The sequence below is a fragment of the Camellia sinensis genome, chromosome 6 (assembly GCF_055761805.1).
Source record: "Camellia sinensis isolate YWXY chromosome 6, ASM5576180v1, whole genome shotgun sequence".
Lineage (NCBI taxonomy): Eukaryota > Viridiplantae > Streptophyta > Magnoliopsida > Ericales > Theaceae > Camellia > Camellia sinensis.
Genome location: NC_138966.1, coordinates 108,612,166 through 108,624,265, shown reverse-complemented (window position 1 = coordinate 108,624,265; position 12,100 = coordinate 108,612,166).

Here is a 12,100-nt window from a genome sequence, read left to right as displayed (position 1 = left end):
CATAACGGTGTAGAGGACACTGGATGTGTGTGCCATAACGGTGTAGAGGACACTGGATGGTGGTGTCAGAACGGTGTAGAGGACACGGTATGCTAACCGGAATCAATGTCGGGACAGTTTATAGGGTCATGTCGGACCGTTGTAGATGCTAACCGGAATCAAATGTCGGGACAGTTTATGGGGTCATGTCGGACCGTTGAAGATGCTAACCGGAATCAAATGTCGGGACAGTTTTATGTGGTCATGTCGGACCGTTGTAGATGCTAACCGGAATCAAATGTCGGGACAGTTTATAGGGTCATGTCGGACCGTTGTAGATGCTAACCGGAATCAAATGTCGGGACAGTTTATAGGGTCATGTCGGACCGTTGTAGATGCTAACCGGAATCAAATGTCGGGACAGTTTATAGGGTCATGTCGGACCGTTGAAGAAGGTGCACCCTCAAAAGGTGTGCCCAATTTTATCAAAAGGCGTGCCATCAAAAGGCGTGCCCACTTTATCAAAAGATGTGCCATGAAAAGGCGTGCCAGTTTGTCGGGCGGATGGCAAGAGGCGCGCGATGCGCGTGGCTGCCTCGGCTATAAGACGGAGGCTGAGGCTGAGGCAGAGAAAAGCTGCGAAAAACCTCTGAAAAAATTCTGCCGTGTCTGAGAGAGATTTCTGAGAGAGAGTCTGTAACACTCTGTTGTCTGAGAGAATGGCTTCATCGTCTTCCCGCGGGCTGCTCACCCTCTTTCCCGACCTCAACGAGTCAACAAGAGAGAGAACTGGTGCGGTGGCACTGGAACCTCAACCAAGCGCCCCGGAGTTTACTCCGTTGAACTTTCCGATGCGGTCTGTGGAGCAAAGAATGGCAGTGCTGTCAGATGTGGAGGCCAATCAGTATACTCTGAAGGCATGTGTGGAAAGCATGACGGCGGTCACAAATTTGTCGAACCGGCTGCAGAGTAGGACAAATGAAGTGCAGCATGTAAATGCCCAGCTGGCTCTGCTCCAACGCATGTATAAGGATGCGCGAGCAGAGATCAGTGTGCTAAAGGCAGAAAACAAAGAGCTGAAGCGGAAGGCCACCGTGATGTTCCGATTTGGAGGGCCGCCATATGCGGCAGTGGAGGAGCAGGGAGGAGGCAACTGGCTGGGTGGTCTAGGAAGCACGGAGGCAACACCGTCAAGGGCCGCTCAGGACGGAGGCAAGAAGAAGAGACCTGCAGCAGAGTAGAGAAGCAAAATCCCGCTTGTGAATGTGGTTGTTTGGTTGTGTGATATATGTTTTTTTTTTTTTTTTTTTTTTTGGTGTAAAATGGTGATCGGGGTGAGCCCCGACATGAATAAAATGAATTTGCAGTTCGTCTTCTTCCTCCGTGTTTGTTTGTTGTTTTTTTTTTTTTTTTTTTTTATAAAAATAAATAAATAAATAAAGAAAATAAAAGAAAAGAAAGAAAGTGGAGTGCAAAAGCGGGTGAGGTCGGCAGGTTTGTTTGTTTTGTTTTTTTTTTTTTGTTTTTTTTTTTTTTTTTTTGTTTTAGACGAAAAATAAAATAAGATAAAGAAAAGGAAAGTGGGAATCAAAACGGTGGAGAGAGGGGACCAGGCACATGGGGTCTTGTTGTAAAGGAAATAAAAGAAAAAATAAAGAAGGTGAGTGGGTGTGGATCTTTAGAGAAAGAGAAACCGTGAGTGGGGTGTGGGGGTTGTGGAATTTGACAAAGTAAAAAAAAAAAAAATGAGAATCAGGAGAGGGGTGCAACTTTGCTCTCTCTGTGCGTCTGTATGCTCCGTAAGAGAGAGAGATCTCTGGCACCGACTTGATGCGGTGGCGGCGAGCCATGACGAGGGAGGGAACGGCGGAGCGGGTCTGGTTGATGGTGATGCGGCGGTGCCAGCGGTCGCCAGATCTTCGTCGGAGCGAACATGCGGCCGCCGCGACACATGGTTCCGAAGGCACCGGGGAGACGGCGTAGGGCTGGCGACTGTGCTTGGACATGTTGGTGTGGACGAAGGTGATGATATCGGGGCGGATCGAGGATTGCATGACGTCCGGCAGGGGGAGGGTGGTGGTGGCGCCGTCGGCGACGATGTCGGAGTCGAGGTTGTGAACGGAGACCCGAGGGCGGGCCGCGGCCATTGCTGGTGGCGGAGAGGGAAATGACGTCATCGCCGGAGAGAGAAAAATGGGTGTGCAGAAGTGAGAAGCTGAAGAAACCTCCATTTAACCAGAGAACAAGAGGCTTGGAAGGTGGATCTATTTCGGCTTCAACAAAATAGTAGAACATGACTTTCATTGTGAAGAAGATGGCATGACTTTCAGTAGTATAAAGAGGAAAGAGACTACAGAGAGAGAGAGAGGAATTTGAAGGTATGTGTGGAAAATTCCAGCGGGCAGCAAAGGCAAAGTTGCCGGCCGGCTGCCCGCCGGTGACAAAGAAATACAGGCTTAAATCTTATCTCTGCTCTGATACCATGTTAAAATTAATGTATATTATTGATTGATATCTTTCTTGTTGATATATATTACAATTGGTGAGGGGTGCATTATATAGGAGAGATATAGGTGTAGTAGGTGAAGTGGTGGTTGGTGAGGATATATTTTAACATTCTTAGCTTTAGAATTATAAACCCCTCAATTATAAAAATTGTTTCAACTAGTAGGTTAGTTTAATTGGTCAAAGACCTTACACCTTAATAAGAGATCACGGAATATGAATTGTCCTCCCTAAGCTACAGTCTCCAATGTACCCAAGAAAAATAGAAAAATTGTTTCAATCATTGGGTCTAATTTAGTTGGTCAAAGTTATAGAACAATTAGTCTAGTAGTCCATATAGTTGTTCTTTAAGAAAATGAGAAGATCAAAAATTCAGAGTTTGAGTCGATAGAGTGACAGAATTCGAGAGTAAAAAGATCAAGGGTTTAGGGTCGAATCGATGGAACGATTACAGTTCTTTTGTTGTAATCTAACTTACTAATCTACTAACACTATATAAATAAATAAAAAGAGAAGTAGTTGGTCAGAGTCAAGCCCCTCAATAAGAGGCCAGGATTCGATTCCCCTCCCTAGGCTACGGTCTCTGAGAACTTAAAAAATAAATTTAATAATAAAAAATTATAAAAATATTTTACTTTCGCCTTGTAAATATGCAGTTTTAAAAAGCTAAGAAATAAATTGATAGTTAAAAAGTAAAGTGTCATTAATCTTACAATTAAAAATTTGATTCTCAATATACTTTTGTAGTTGAAAAAAAAAAAAATACACATAAAGCTATTATGAATTCAACAGTTTTTTTTTTTAATTATTATTATTATTTTACCTCCAGTTTTGAATTTTGCAATAATTTTTATCTTACCTCTAATTTTGCCATGTCACTAACAAAAAAGGAGAAAACCATATTCATTAAAGGGGAAATTACTTTCCAGTGTATTCTCAAAAAATTATGTACAAAATCATTAAAAAACTTATAATTTTAGTTATTAATATGAATAAATTTTTTCACTTATATATAATTTTTTGTAGAGAGCTACACTGATATATGTAATGTGTGAGTGATTTTCTGACCACACTGTCAACTTACTACTCAACTGGAGAACACCGGCAGAATAGATTAATCCCGAACAACCTGCAACAGAAAGAAGAGTTTCCCGCGGTGGCTCGTCCACCCGGTGGCACTCTGACGATCAAGTCAGTACTCAATATCTCTTAAAGATATAACCAATAGTGCTTAACTCACTAGACAAAATATCAACATACCTTAGACCCATGAGGGTGCCTCTTTTTTATAACTAACATAATCCTAGTCCCAATAGAAGCCTAGCTCCAATGGACTTAGAATTACTGCTGAACTTGGACTCCTAGCTCCAATGGACTTAGAATTACTGCTGAACTTGGACTCCTAGTAGGATTAGGATAAATTCTCTAAGAGTCTTATCTTTACCAAAACTGAAGTCTTCTCCCATTCTAGGACTCTTGTCCCTTATCCGCTTATCTCGGACTCCCACATCTTCGCAAATAACCTCGGCTTAGCCGAGATCATCTCGGCATCATGACCAGGATACGTGGCACCTCGGCTAGCACTCCGGTGACACCTCGACCACGTGTTGTCATTCAAAAATTATGTCCCCACATATAATTTCTCCATCATTAAATGGTTGTATTTCATTTTTTTAATTTATCAAAATTTCATTTTGCACTAAGACGTTGTAGTTAGAACTATTAAAATGTTGTTAAAAAACGTACGTAAAATCAATAAAATTAGGGGTAGTCTATTCTTCTCAAGATACTTGGTTGGTACCAACATTGTCCCCACAACATTATCAAATATTTACTATGAGTATAGGTAGAAAAATATTTAGAACATATTAAAAGACAACATGTGATAAGTCCCTCAAATCTAAATTAATTTTTAGATTTTATTTTTTTTTAAATTAAAAAACATATTCCAAAAATCAAACCAAATTGAGCCAAATATTCATTTTGATACCCAAAAAAAATCACATACCATTGCACTTTAGAGTAGTAAGATCCGAGGTTGGAGTGTGAGCATTAGAAGGCAGCTTGTAGCTTTCAGTCATCAGTGAGTTTCTTAAATGTGAAAGGTATATTGGTATATATATTAATTAGTATACCAATTGATGATTTGGTATAATTTAAATTTTTTTTGATATTTATAATTTGTATAATGAGTGGGATTAATAATAATTTTATAATTAGTGTTGGTACATTCATTAGTGTAATAATTGATGCATATAACATCACTTATGGGTGTATCCCACTTTTATTTTATGATTTTTTTTACACCATGTGAGTGAAAACTATATACATGATCGAAAATGTTCCTTCTTCATAATTTTGTGAAATTTATTAAAAATAAAAAAAAGTTAAATTTGATTGAACGTCAAAAGAGTAAGGATAATTACACTTATTTATTCTGAGATTTTTGGCAAATATAAAAACATTTCTTATAATTTTAATAATTATAGAAATATCTCAGACTTTAACTATGCTTGGTTTCACTTTTCAAAAAATTTTACTAACTATGCTTGGTTTCACTTTTCAAAAAACACTTTTCAAAAAATTTTACTTTCTTATTTTTCGTGTTTTTTTTTGTTTTTATTGATTTTTTAAAATATTTTAAGCAATTTTTAAAATTTTTAGGCATACATAACTTAGATGTATCTAAAAAATAAAAAATTTGTGAAGAAAACCTTTTAAAAATTCACTAAATTCCCAAAATATAAAAAAAAAATACGAGAATTCAGTACATTTTTTGTATTTTTATGTATTTATTAATTTTTTAAAATATTTTTTCACAATTTTTTTTACTTTTTAGATACATCTAAGTAAGGTGCATCTAAAAAGTAAAAAAAATATATTTAAAATTTAAAAAATATTTACTAAAAACAAAAAAACACAAAAATCAAAAAACTTAATTTTCAAAAAACTTAATTCAAAAAACTCAAACCAAGCACAATAATATTAAAATTCTCTCATTTTTTGACTACCATTTAAACAACTAACAGAAATAAATATTAAAATACCCATAATACCCTCAAGTGTTTTGAACCCATCTTTATACATATACCAACATTGTTTTTTCATACAATATTTTTCCAAACATAACAGAAGGAGAAAAGTCACCACCAAAACAAGAAATTGAAAAAGAAGAAGAAGAGCACTATTATATGTACGGATAAACATGTACTAACTCTGCCCCATAACTCATTATAAAGAAAAAACAATCAATTTCGTTCCGTTAGGTCACCCAGAAAATGCAAGAAAATAAACAATAAATAAAAATCAATTTCGGATCAACACCCAACTGATACCAAGCAAAATTTTGAACATTCTTAAACTAAAATAGCAAAATACCACACCTGATAATTTCATTATTTTCTCTTTAGACATTTTTCCAAGAACCCATATACGCAAATATATATATATATATACAAATCAAAAATTAAACATTACAGAGCACATTCTATGCCTACACCAACTGATTTAAAGCAAAATCTTCAACTTTCTTACACTAAATTAACAAAAACAAAAAAGACCCAAGTACACAAATATATGTAGAGAGAGAGAGAGGGTTGGTGCCTTGGATTTTGAACCAAGTAGTGTTTGGAATCTACACCCAACTAATCTAAACCAAAATTTTCAACTTTCTTACACTAAATTAGCGAAAGGAGGACCCAAATACACAAATATATATATATATATAGAGAGAGAGAGAGAGAGGCGAGGATTGGTGCCATTGGATGTTGAATCCAGTGATGTTTGGAAATACTTGCAATTAAGAAACCCAAATCACATCCAGTTTCAATTCCGAGACGAAGGTGTTGGTGAAAGAGGCACAAATTGTTAAAGATAATTTTACGGAATATTGGATAAATTGTTTGATAATTTTGTGTATTTTTATTCTTCATAATGGATTGATTAGTAGTTTTTTGCTCGTAATTTTTTATCACAATTAGAAGTGTTTTAACTGTGATTTTTTTCACAAAAAAAAAAATTTATTTTTGTCGATTTGTTGATTGCACAAGAACAATCTAAATCATTTTCGTACATATTAAACAATTTAGGTTATTAGTTTTGTTTGTTTGGAAATTGTTATAATTAAATCTATTTCAAATCACGAATCACGTAAGTTTTTCAAAACGTATTAATGACTTCTTTGGAAGTAATTAATTAAAGAATATACTGATAAAATTATCACTTGTTAAAAATTATAAGAACTTAAACAAGAATAAAGAACTTAAAAAAAATGACTAATCGACAAAGAATTTGTAACCAATTAAAGCTGCACTACTCCTAACAATACTAAGTTGCTGCTCCTCGATAGAAACTATTCTTTGAATTCACGTTGTATGAGTTAAGTTGTGTGTCATTTTCTCTTCTGATGTCTTGAACTTTTATACTTGCTTGGCCATCCTCCAATGCAGCAATATCTCCATGATTTTCCTTGATCTTACCTTCCTCTTATCCATACCCCTTCCTCATGGGAATTGCTTTGCAGATTTTGTATTTTGACTTAGTTTTGATTCCTTAATTCTAATAACTAACTTTCAAATGACTGCAATAGTTAACTTTTCTGACTTTCCATTTAGCATGTCATCATGCCATGTCATACCATGCCATTAACACACCTGTCATGCCACGTCAACATATCTGTCGACAAGTAATTTTTTTTATTAAAATTTAGTGCCAACAATAATTGTAATAACTATGGCCAAGTTTATTCTTTAAAAATAGTTCGTGTTCTAAATCGACAGATCACAATTGGCAAGCCACTATCAATTAAACTAGATTTGGTCATAATTGACATGTCACAATCAATAAAAAAATAAATTGTGGTGTCAACACTATCATATTAGAATTTGAAGACATTTAACTCAAAATCGGTTTTAAAAGAAAATATACTCCTGGATCATATAAACCAAGGTTTTGTGACTTAGGCCACCAAATGTGAGAGAAGGCTCTAATAAGATTATTTACTAACTTGTCAAATTACATATTTTTGTAGTCTTTAGTCATTTTAAGAAATTGGGTAAATTGCACTATTTTCTGAAATTTGAAAAAAAAAAAAAAATGCAGTTAAGTCCCATACTTAACATAATTACACTAGTCTTTCTTGAAATTTCAATTCATATATCAATTAGGTTTTTTTCATCAATAATTCGTATGAATGAAAAATGATATTATAATATGTTTTCAACTAAAATATATATTTATCTTTGTTTATTTCAATATTTACTCACTATTTATATTAATTTCAATCATTTTAACCTTATTAAAATAAGGTTCATATAATTATGTCAAAAATATATGACTAATTATATTTTTCACCAAACTTTAAGGGATATCAGTGTAATTTACCCTAAGAATTTGGTAAAGTCCTACGGTTGATAATTATGTTGAGTACACTTTTGGAAAGTAAAGTCAGCACATCAAGCCCAAGAATTATGCACAAAAAAAATACTACTTTAGGATATATAATTATGTTGTTGGGCACTTCTAATTATCAATGATTGCATACTTCTAAACAATATAAACCAACTTACTAATCCTAATTGGGACACAACGGCAAGAAACAATAATAAAGCACTTACATTACATGTCCTTAGTTTTTTGTTTCTTGACTTCTACAATTTATGAAGGTTTTGAACTTATTTACTAGCTTCCAAGGGTGACACACTCATTTTTATTTTCTTTAGGCCATTGGATGAAATTACATGAAAATGAAGATAAGCACAAAAGAAAAAGATGAAAAAGTAAAGTAGGCAAAGACTGATTGAGGGTTTGGAAGGAATAGACTAGATACATACTTGATATAATTTGTACAAAATGATTGTACTCATAATGTCGAAATTAATAGATCGAATTTTATTAACAAAACCTAAATGATTGAAGTTTGCTTGTCTCAATCCAAATGTCTCCATTAGTTCTCTGGATTTGTACATACAGAATCAATAATAGAGATTCATAAATTTACATCACTCTTCAAATGGGGACTGTGGGGGTCAGTTTTTCCTTAGGAAATGCAATGATTTTATAGCTTCAAAATTAACTTTTTGGTAGAAGGAAATGAATCTTTTTTCAGATGTGCCAAGTTAAAGTAATGTGATGCACACTCTATTGGTCCCACATATTGTTTCTTAATGGAAAACATCTGAACAAAATTTTCTTCAAAAGAAGGGGGAGGTCATCATGCTTATTACCTCTCTTTTTCCTGCATACTCAAGTTTCTGAAACACATGTTATTCATGAAAAAGTGAGATTAAGAAAAAACTATAACTAACCATGTACTCCCATTTTGTTGTTCATTGTTTGGTTTTATTATTTGGCTATTTGGACTTTTTTTTTATGATGGAAAACTCCAATTAGTTCATCCTGTCATTCAGTATAATGTCTTATGAATAAATTTAGAATAAATGCAATTACTCATAAATTATGTGTATAGGTTAAGCCATGAGTGTTTTGAGCCTTGTGAAAGTCAAACATGAGACACTCCGGAAATTATGCCATTTTGAATTTCTTTCTTTTCCATATTATGGTAGAAAATTTTGATTTGAGAATAATCCTATTGTCTTGTGATGATTATGGGTGGAATCTAAATTAATTGGTGCTATTGGTTCATCAAAGATTAAATCATCAGCATTATCAACCTATCTTTAGATTTGACTTTCTCAAGAATAGATTGATCTTCCCATCAGTGAATATGAAGCCCATCACCACATCACATCTTTTCAACAAAACCACCATTTGTTTAAAAACTTGAGGGCAGGTTATGAGAATAAGCAAAGTATTTAACATCTATCATATCTCAATCAAATAGTTTTGATTTGCAACTGTAAGTTAAAAAAAGGGCATCAAACTTATGGGAGGCATGCTTCGGGTACATATGTAGCCACTCATGCTAGTGTTGTCACATTAGCTTCAAATATTATTAGCTTTTGGTAAGGTTTACAATTTCTCTCTCTCTCTCTCTCTCTCTCTTTAATACAGAAAACAAGAAATATGTTTGTCTACTGAAAACAAAAACAAAAACAAAAAATTTGTCTAGCGCACACATGATTCCAAAACATGCAAAAAATAAAATTAAGAAAATATGTTTGAGTGAGTTGTTGAAGGAATAGCCTGACGGGTTGTCAAAGGTGGTGACGAGTAGGAGAGGATGGAGAAGGAGCTAGTGAATCAAATCTTGTTTTCGAAACAATTGAGCACACAAATTTTTTGTTTTCTACAATTTAGTAAATTTTGAAAATTGTTTACAGTTAGTTTTTTTTTTTTTTTTGAGCGAAAACAATTGTCAAACATGTTTTCATTTACAATTTCCAAAATTTTCAAAACATAAAACACTTGACATAAACGTCACCAAATATACCCTAAATAAAGATAGAGCATGGGAATATGCTTTTGCTAACACAACCTACAAAGTGAAAGTTGTTGGAAGGTTTTATAAAGCTGACTTGTTGGTTGAATGATTGAGAGGTCAAAAAAGAATGGTACACTTCATTCAACTTTATAAATACATATACACTTTATTTAGATCAAAATAAATTTCTCTAAAGTGAACTTTGATAATGGGTTAATATTGGCAAAGAGGAGGGGGGGTTTGTGGGGACATGAAAAGCCACAATGGCTTTGTCAACTAGAAAATAAAGTGTATGAATTGTAGATTACAATACAACCTAAGTGAGAGTTAAAACATCAATCATTTTCAAAGACCCATTAAAGGGCCAACAAGTTGCATGGGATTCCCCTAATGTAAAGAAGTGATTGTGAGAACATTATTAGGTCGGTGAATTGGCTTTTTCCATTTCAAATCATTTTGTTTCATTTCATTTCAAGCATATGCGAAATGGATTGATTCATGTGGGATTGAAAGGGTTGGACCCCATTGTTGTTGTCTGACATTAGGTTGTGATTAAGTTGCACCGACTGAGTTTGTGTGTTTTAGTAGGCTTGTTATGCAATAATATATCAAGGGGCAAATTGTGATTTTGTTTTGGTTTTGCTCTTATTTGTTTTGAAAATTAAACTGATTTGGATCCGGATTGGGCATTGTTGATGATTAAGTGATTTAAGTGTCTGCGAGTACGAGGAAAATTAGGTATACCAACTACAAACTTCATGCTTGTTTGTTTGGACAGAAATATTAAAACATTTTCCTAGATTTGATTGTGACCTTGGAAATTAAGGTATTAGTAGTGGTTAATTATGGTAGTGGTGGAACAGGTGGAGGTGGTGGTGGTGGTAGTTGTGTAGTTGTGGTGGTGAAGATGATAGTAGAGGTACAGTGGAGCGGTGGTGGTGGTGATAGTGGGTGGTGATATGGTGGTGGGGCAGCAGTGGTAGGGGATGGTAGGGTGTGGGGCAGTGGCAATGATTGTGTGATGATAGCAGTGGCAACGGTGGTGGTGGTGGTTGTTTAATTGAAGTGAAGGCGACAATAATGTTTATAGTAGTGGTGGTGGTGGCAGTCACGGCAGTGGAGGTATAATGACATAGAGCAGCCGAGGTGGTGGTGGTGGTAAGGTGGTGGCCAATAGCGGTGGTGGTGATGATAATGGTGGTAAGACTTAGTATATTTCATTACCTTTGGAACACGTTTCACTTTTTTAAGGAGAAAATTTTTATATCAAAATTAACTCATCTTTAATTGATCATAAAAACATTTTTTATTATTTTTATTTTGCAACATACCAATATTAAAAAATATAAAAATATATATATATATATTTTTTCTACCGTAACAAACAAACACAAGTTTCATCTAAAAACTGTGATATATGTATATATGTATAATTATTGATTCATGAGTACATCTTTCCAGTCTAATTTATTAGAGACTAGATGGTGCTGTTGGATCTCGGTGGGCCCGGCTCCAAGCCTATCTCAATGACCCAAACCATTCAATGTGTTACTCGTCGAGTATATCATTCTTGAAAAAAATCACATTAATCGGACATCTATAATCACTTAATTAAATTACATTTATTTCAACTACAATTATGATTTTAAAAATAAATTGCATACACAAATGCATAATAATCAAGTGGCTATCGACGTCCGATCAACTTGACTTTTTACAGAAATGATGTACTCGACGAGTTTTACAAATTAAATATCTTGGATCATCAAGGTAGGCGTGGAGGCCCAACAACACCTCCAATATGTTTCCTGGACAACCATTCGATTTATAATGTTTGAACTTTATTTCACTAACACTGTGTTTGGTTGAGGGATTTGAGAAAAAATTTGGAAAGAAAAAAGACAAAAGTGTGTAAAATTAAATGAAATATAGAAATGTTTTGTTCATATTTTACCTATCTTTTCTAGTTTCCTTTCTAAATCCCTATTCAACTCCCCGATCAAACACAGTACAAAAGAAAGCAGAGATTGATTTGCAAACACACTATCATGACAAAATATTATAATCACATTTACAGTGCTTTGTTTATTTTCCACTCTCGATCTCTTTTGTAAAATAGCAAAAGATTCCATATGTACCTTCTAAACGAGATTGTGTTCCGGTAAAAAAAATCATGACTCCGTCCCTGAATCAATACAAGATTTATTACACTCCTAAGATAAAAACTGCCATCAC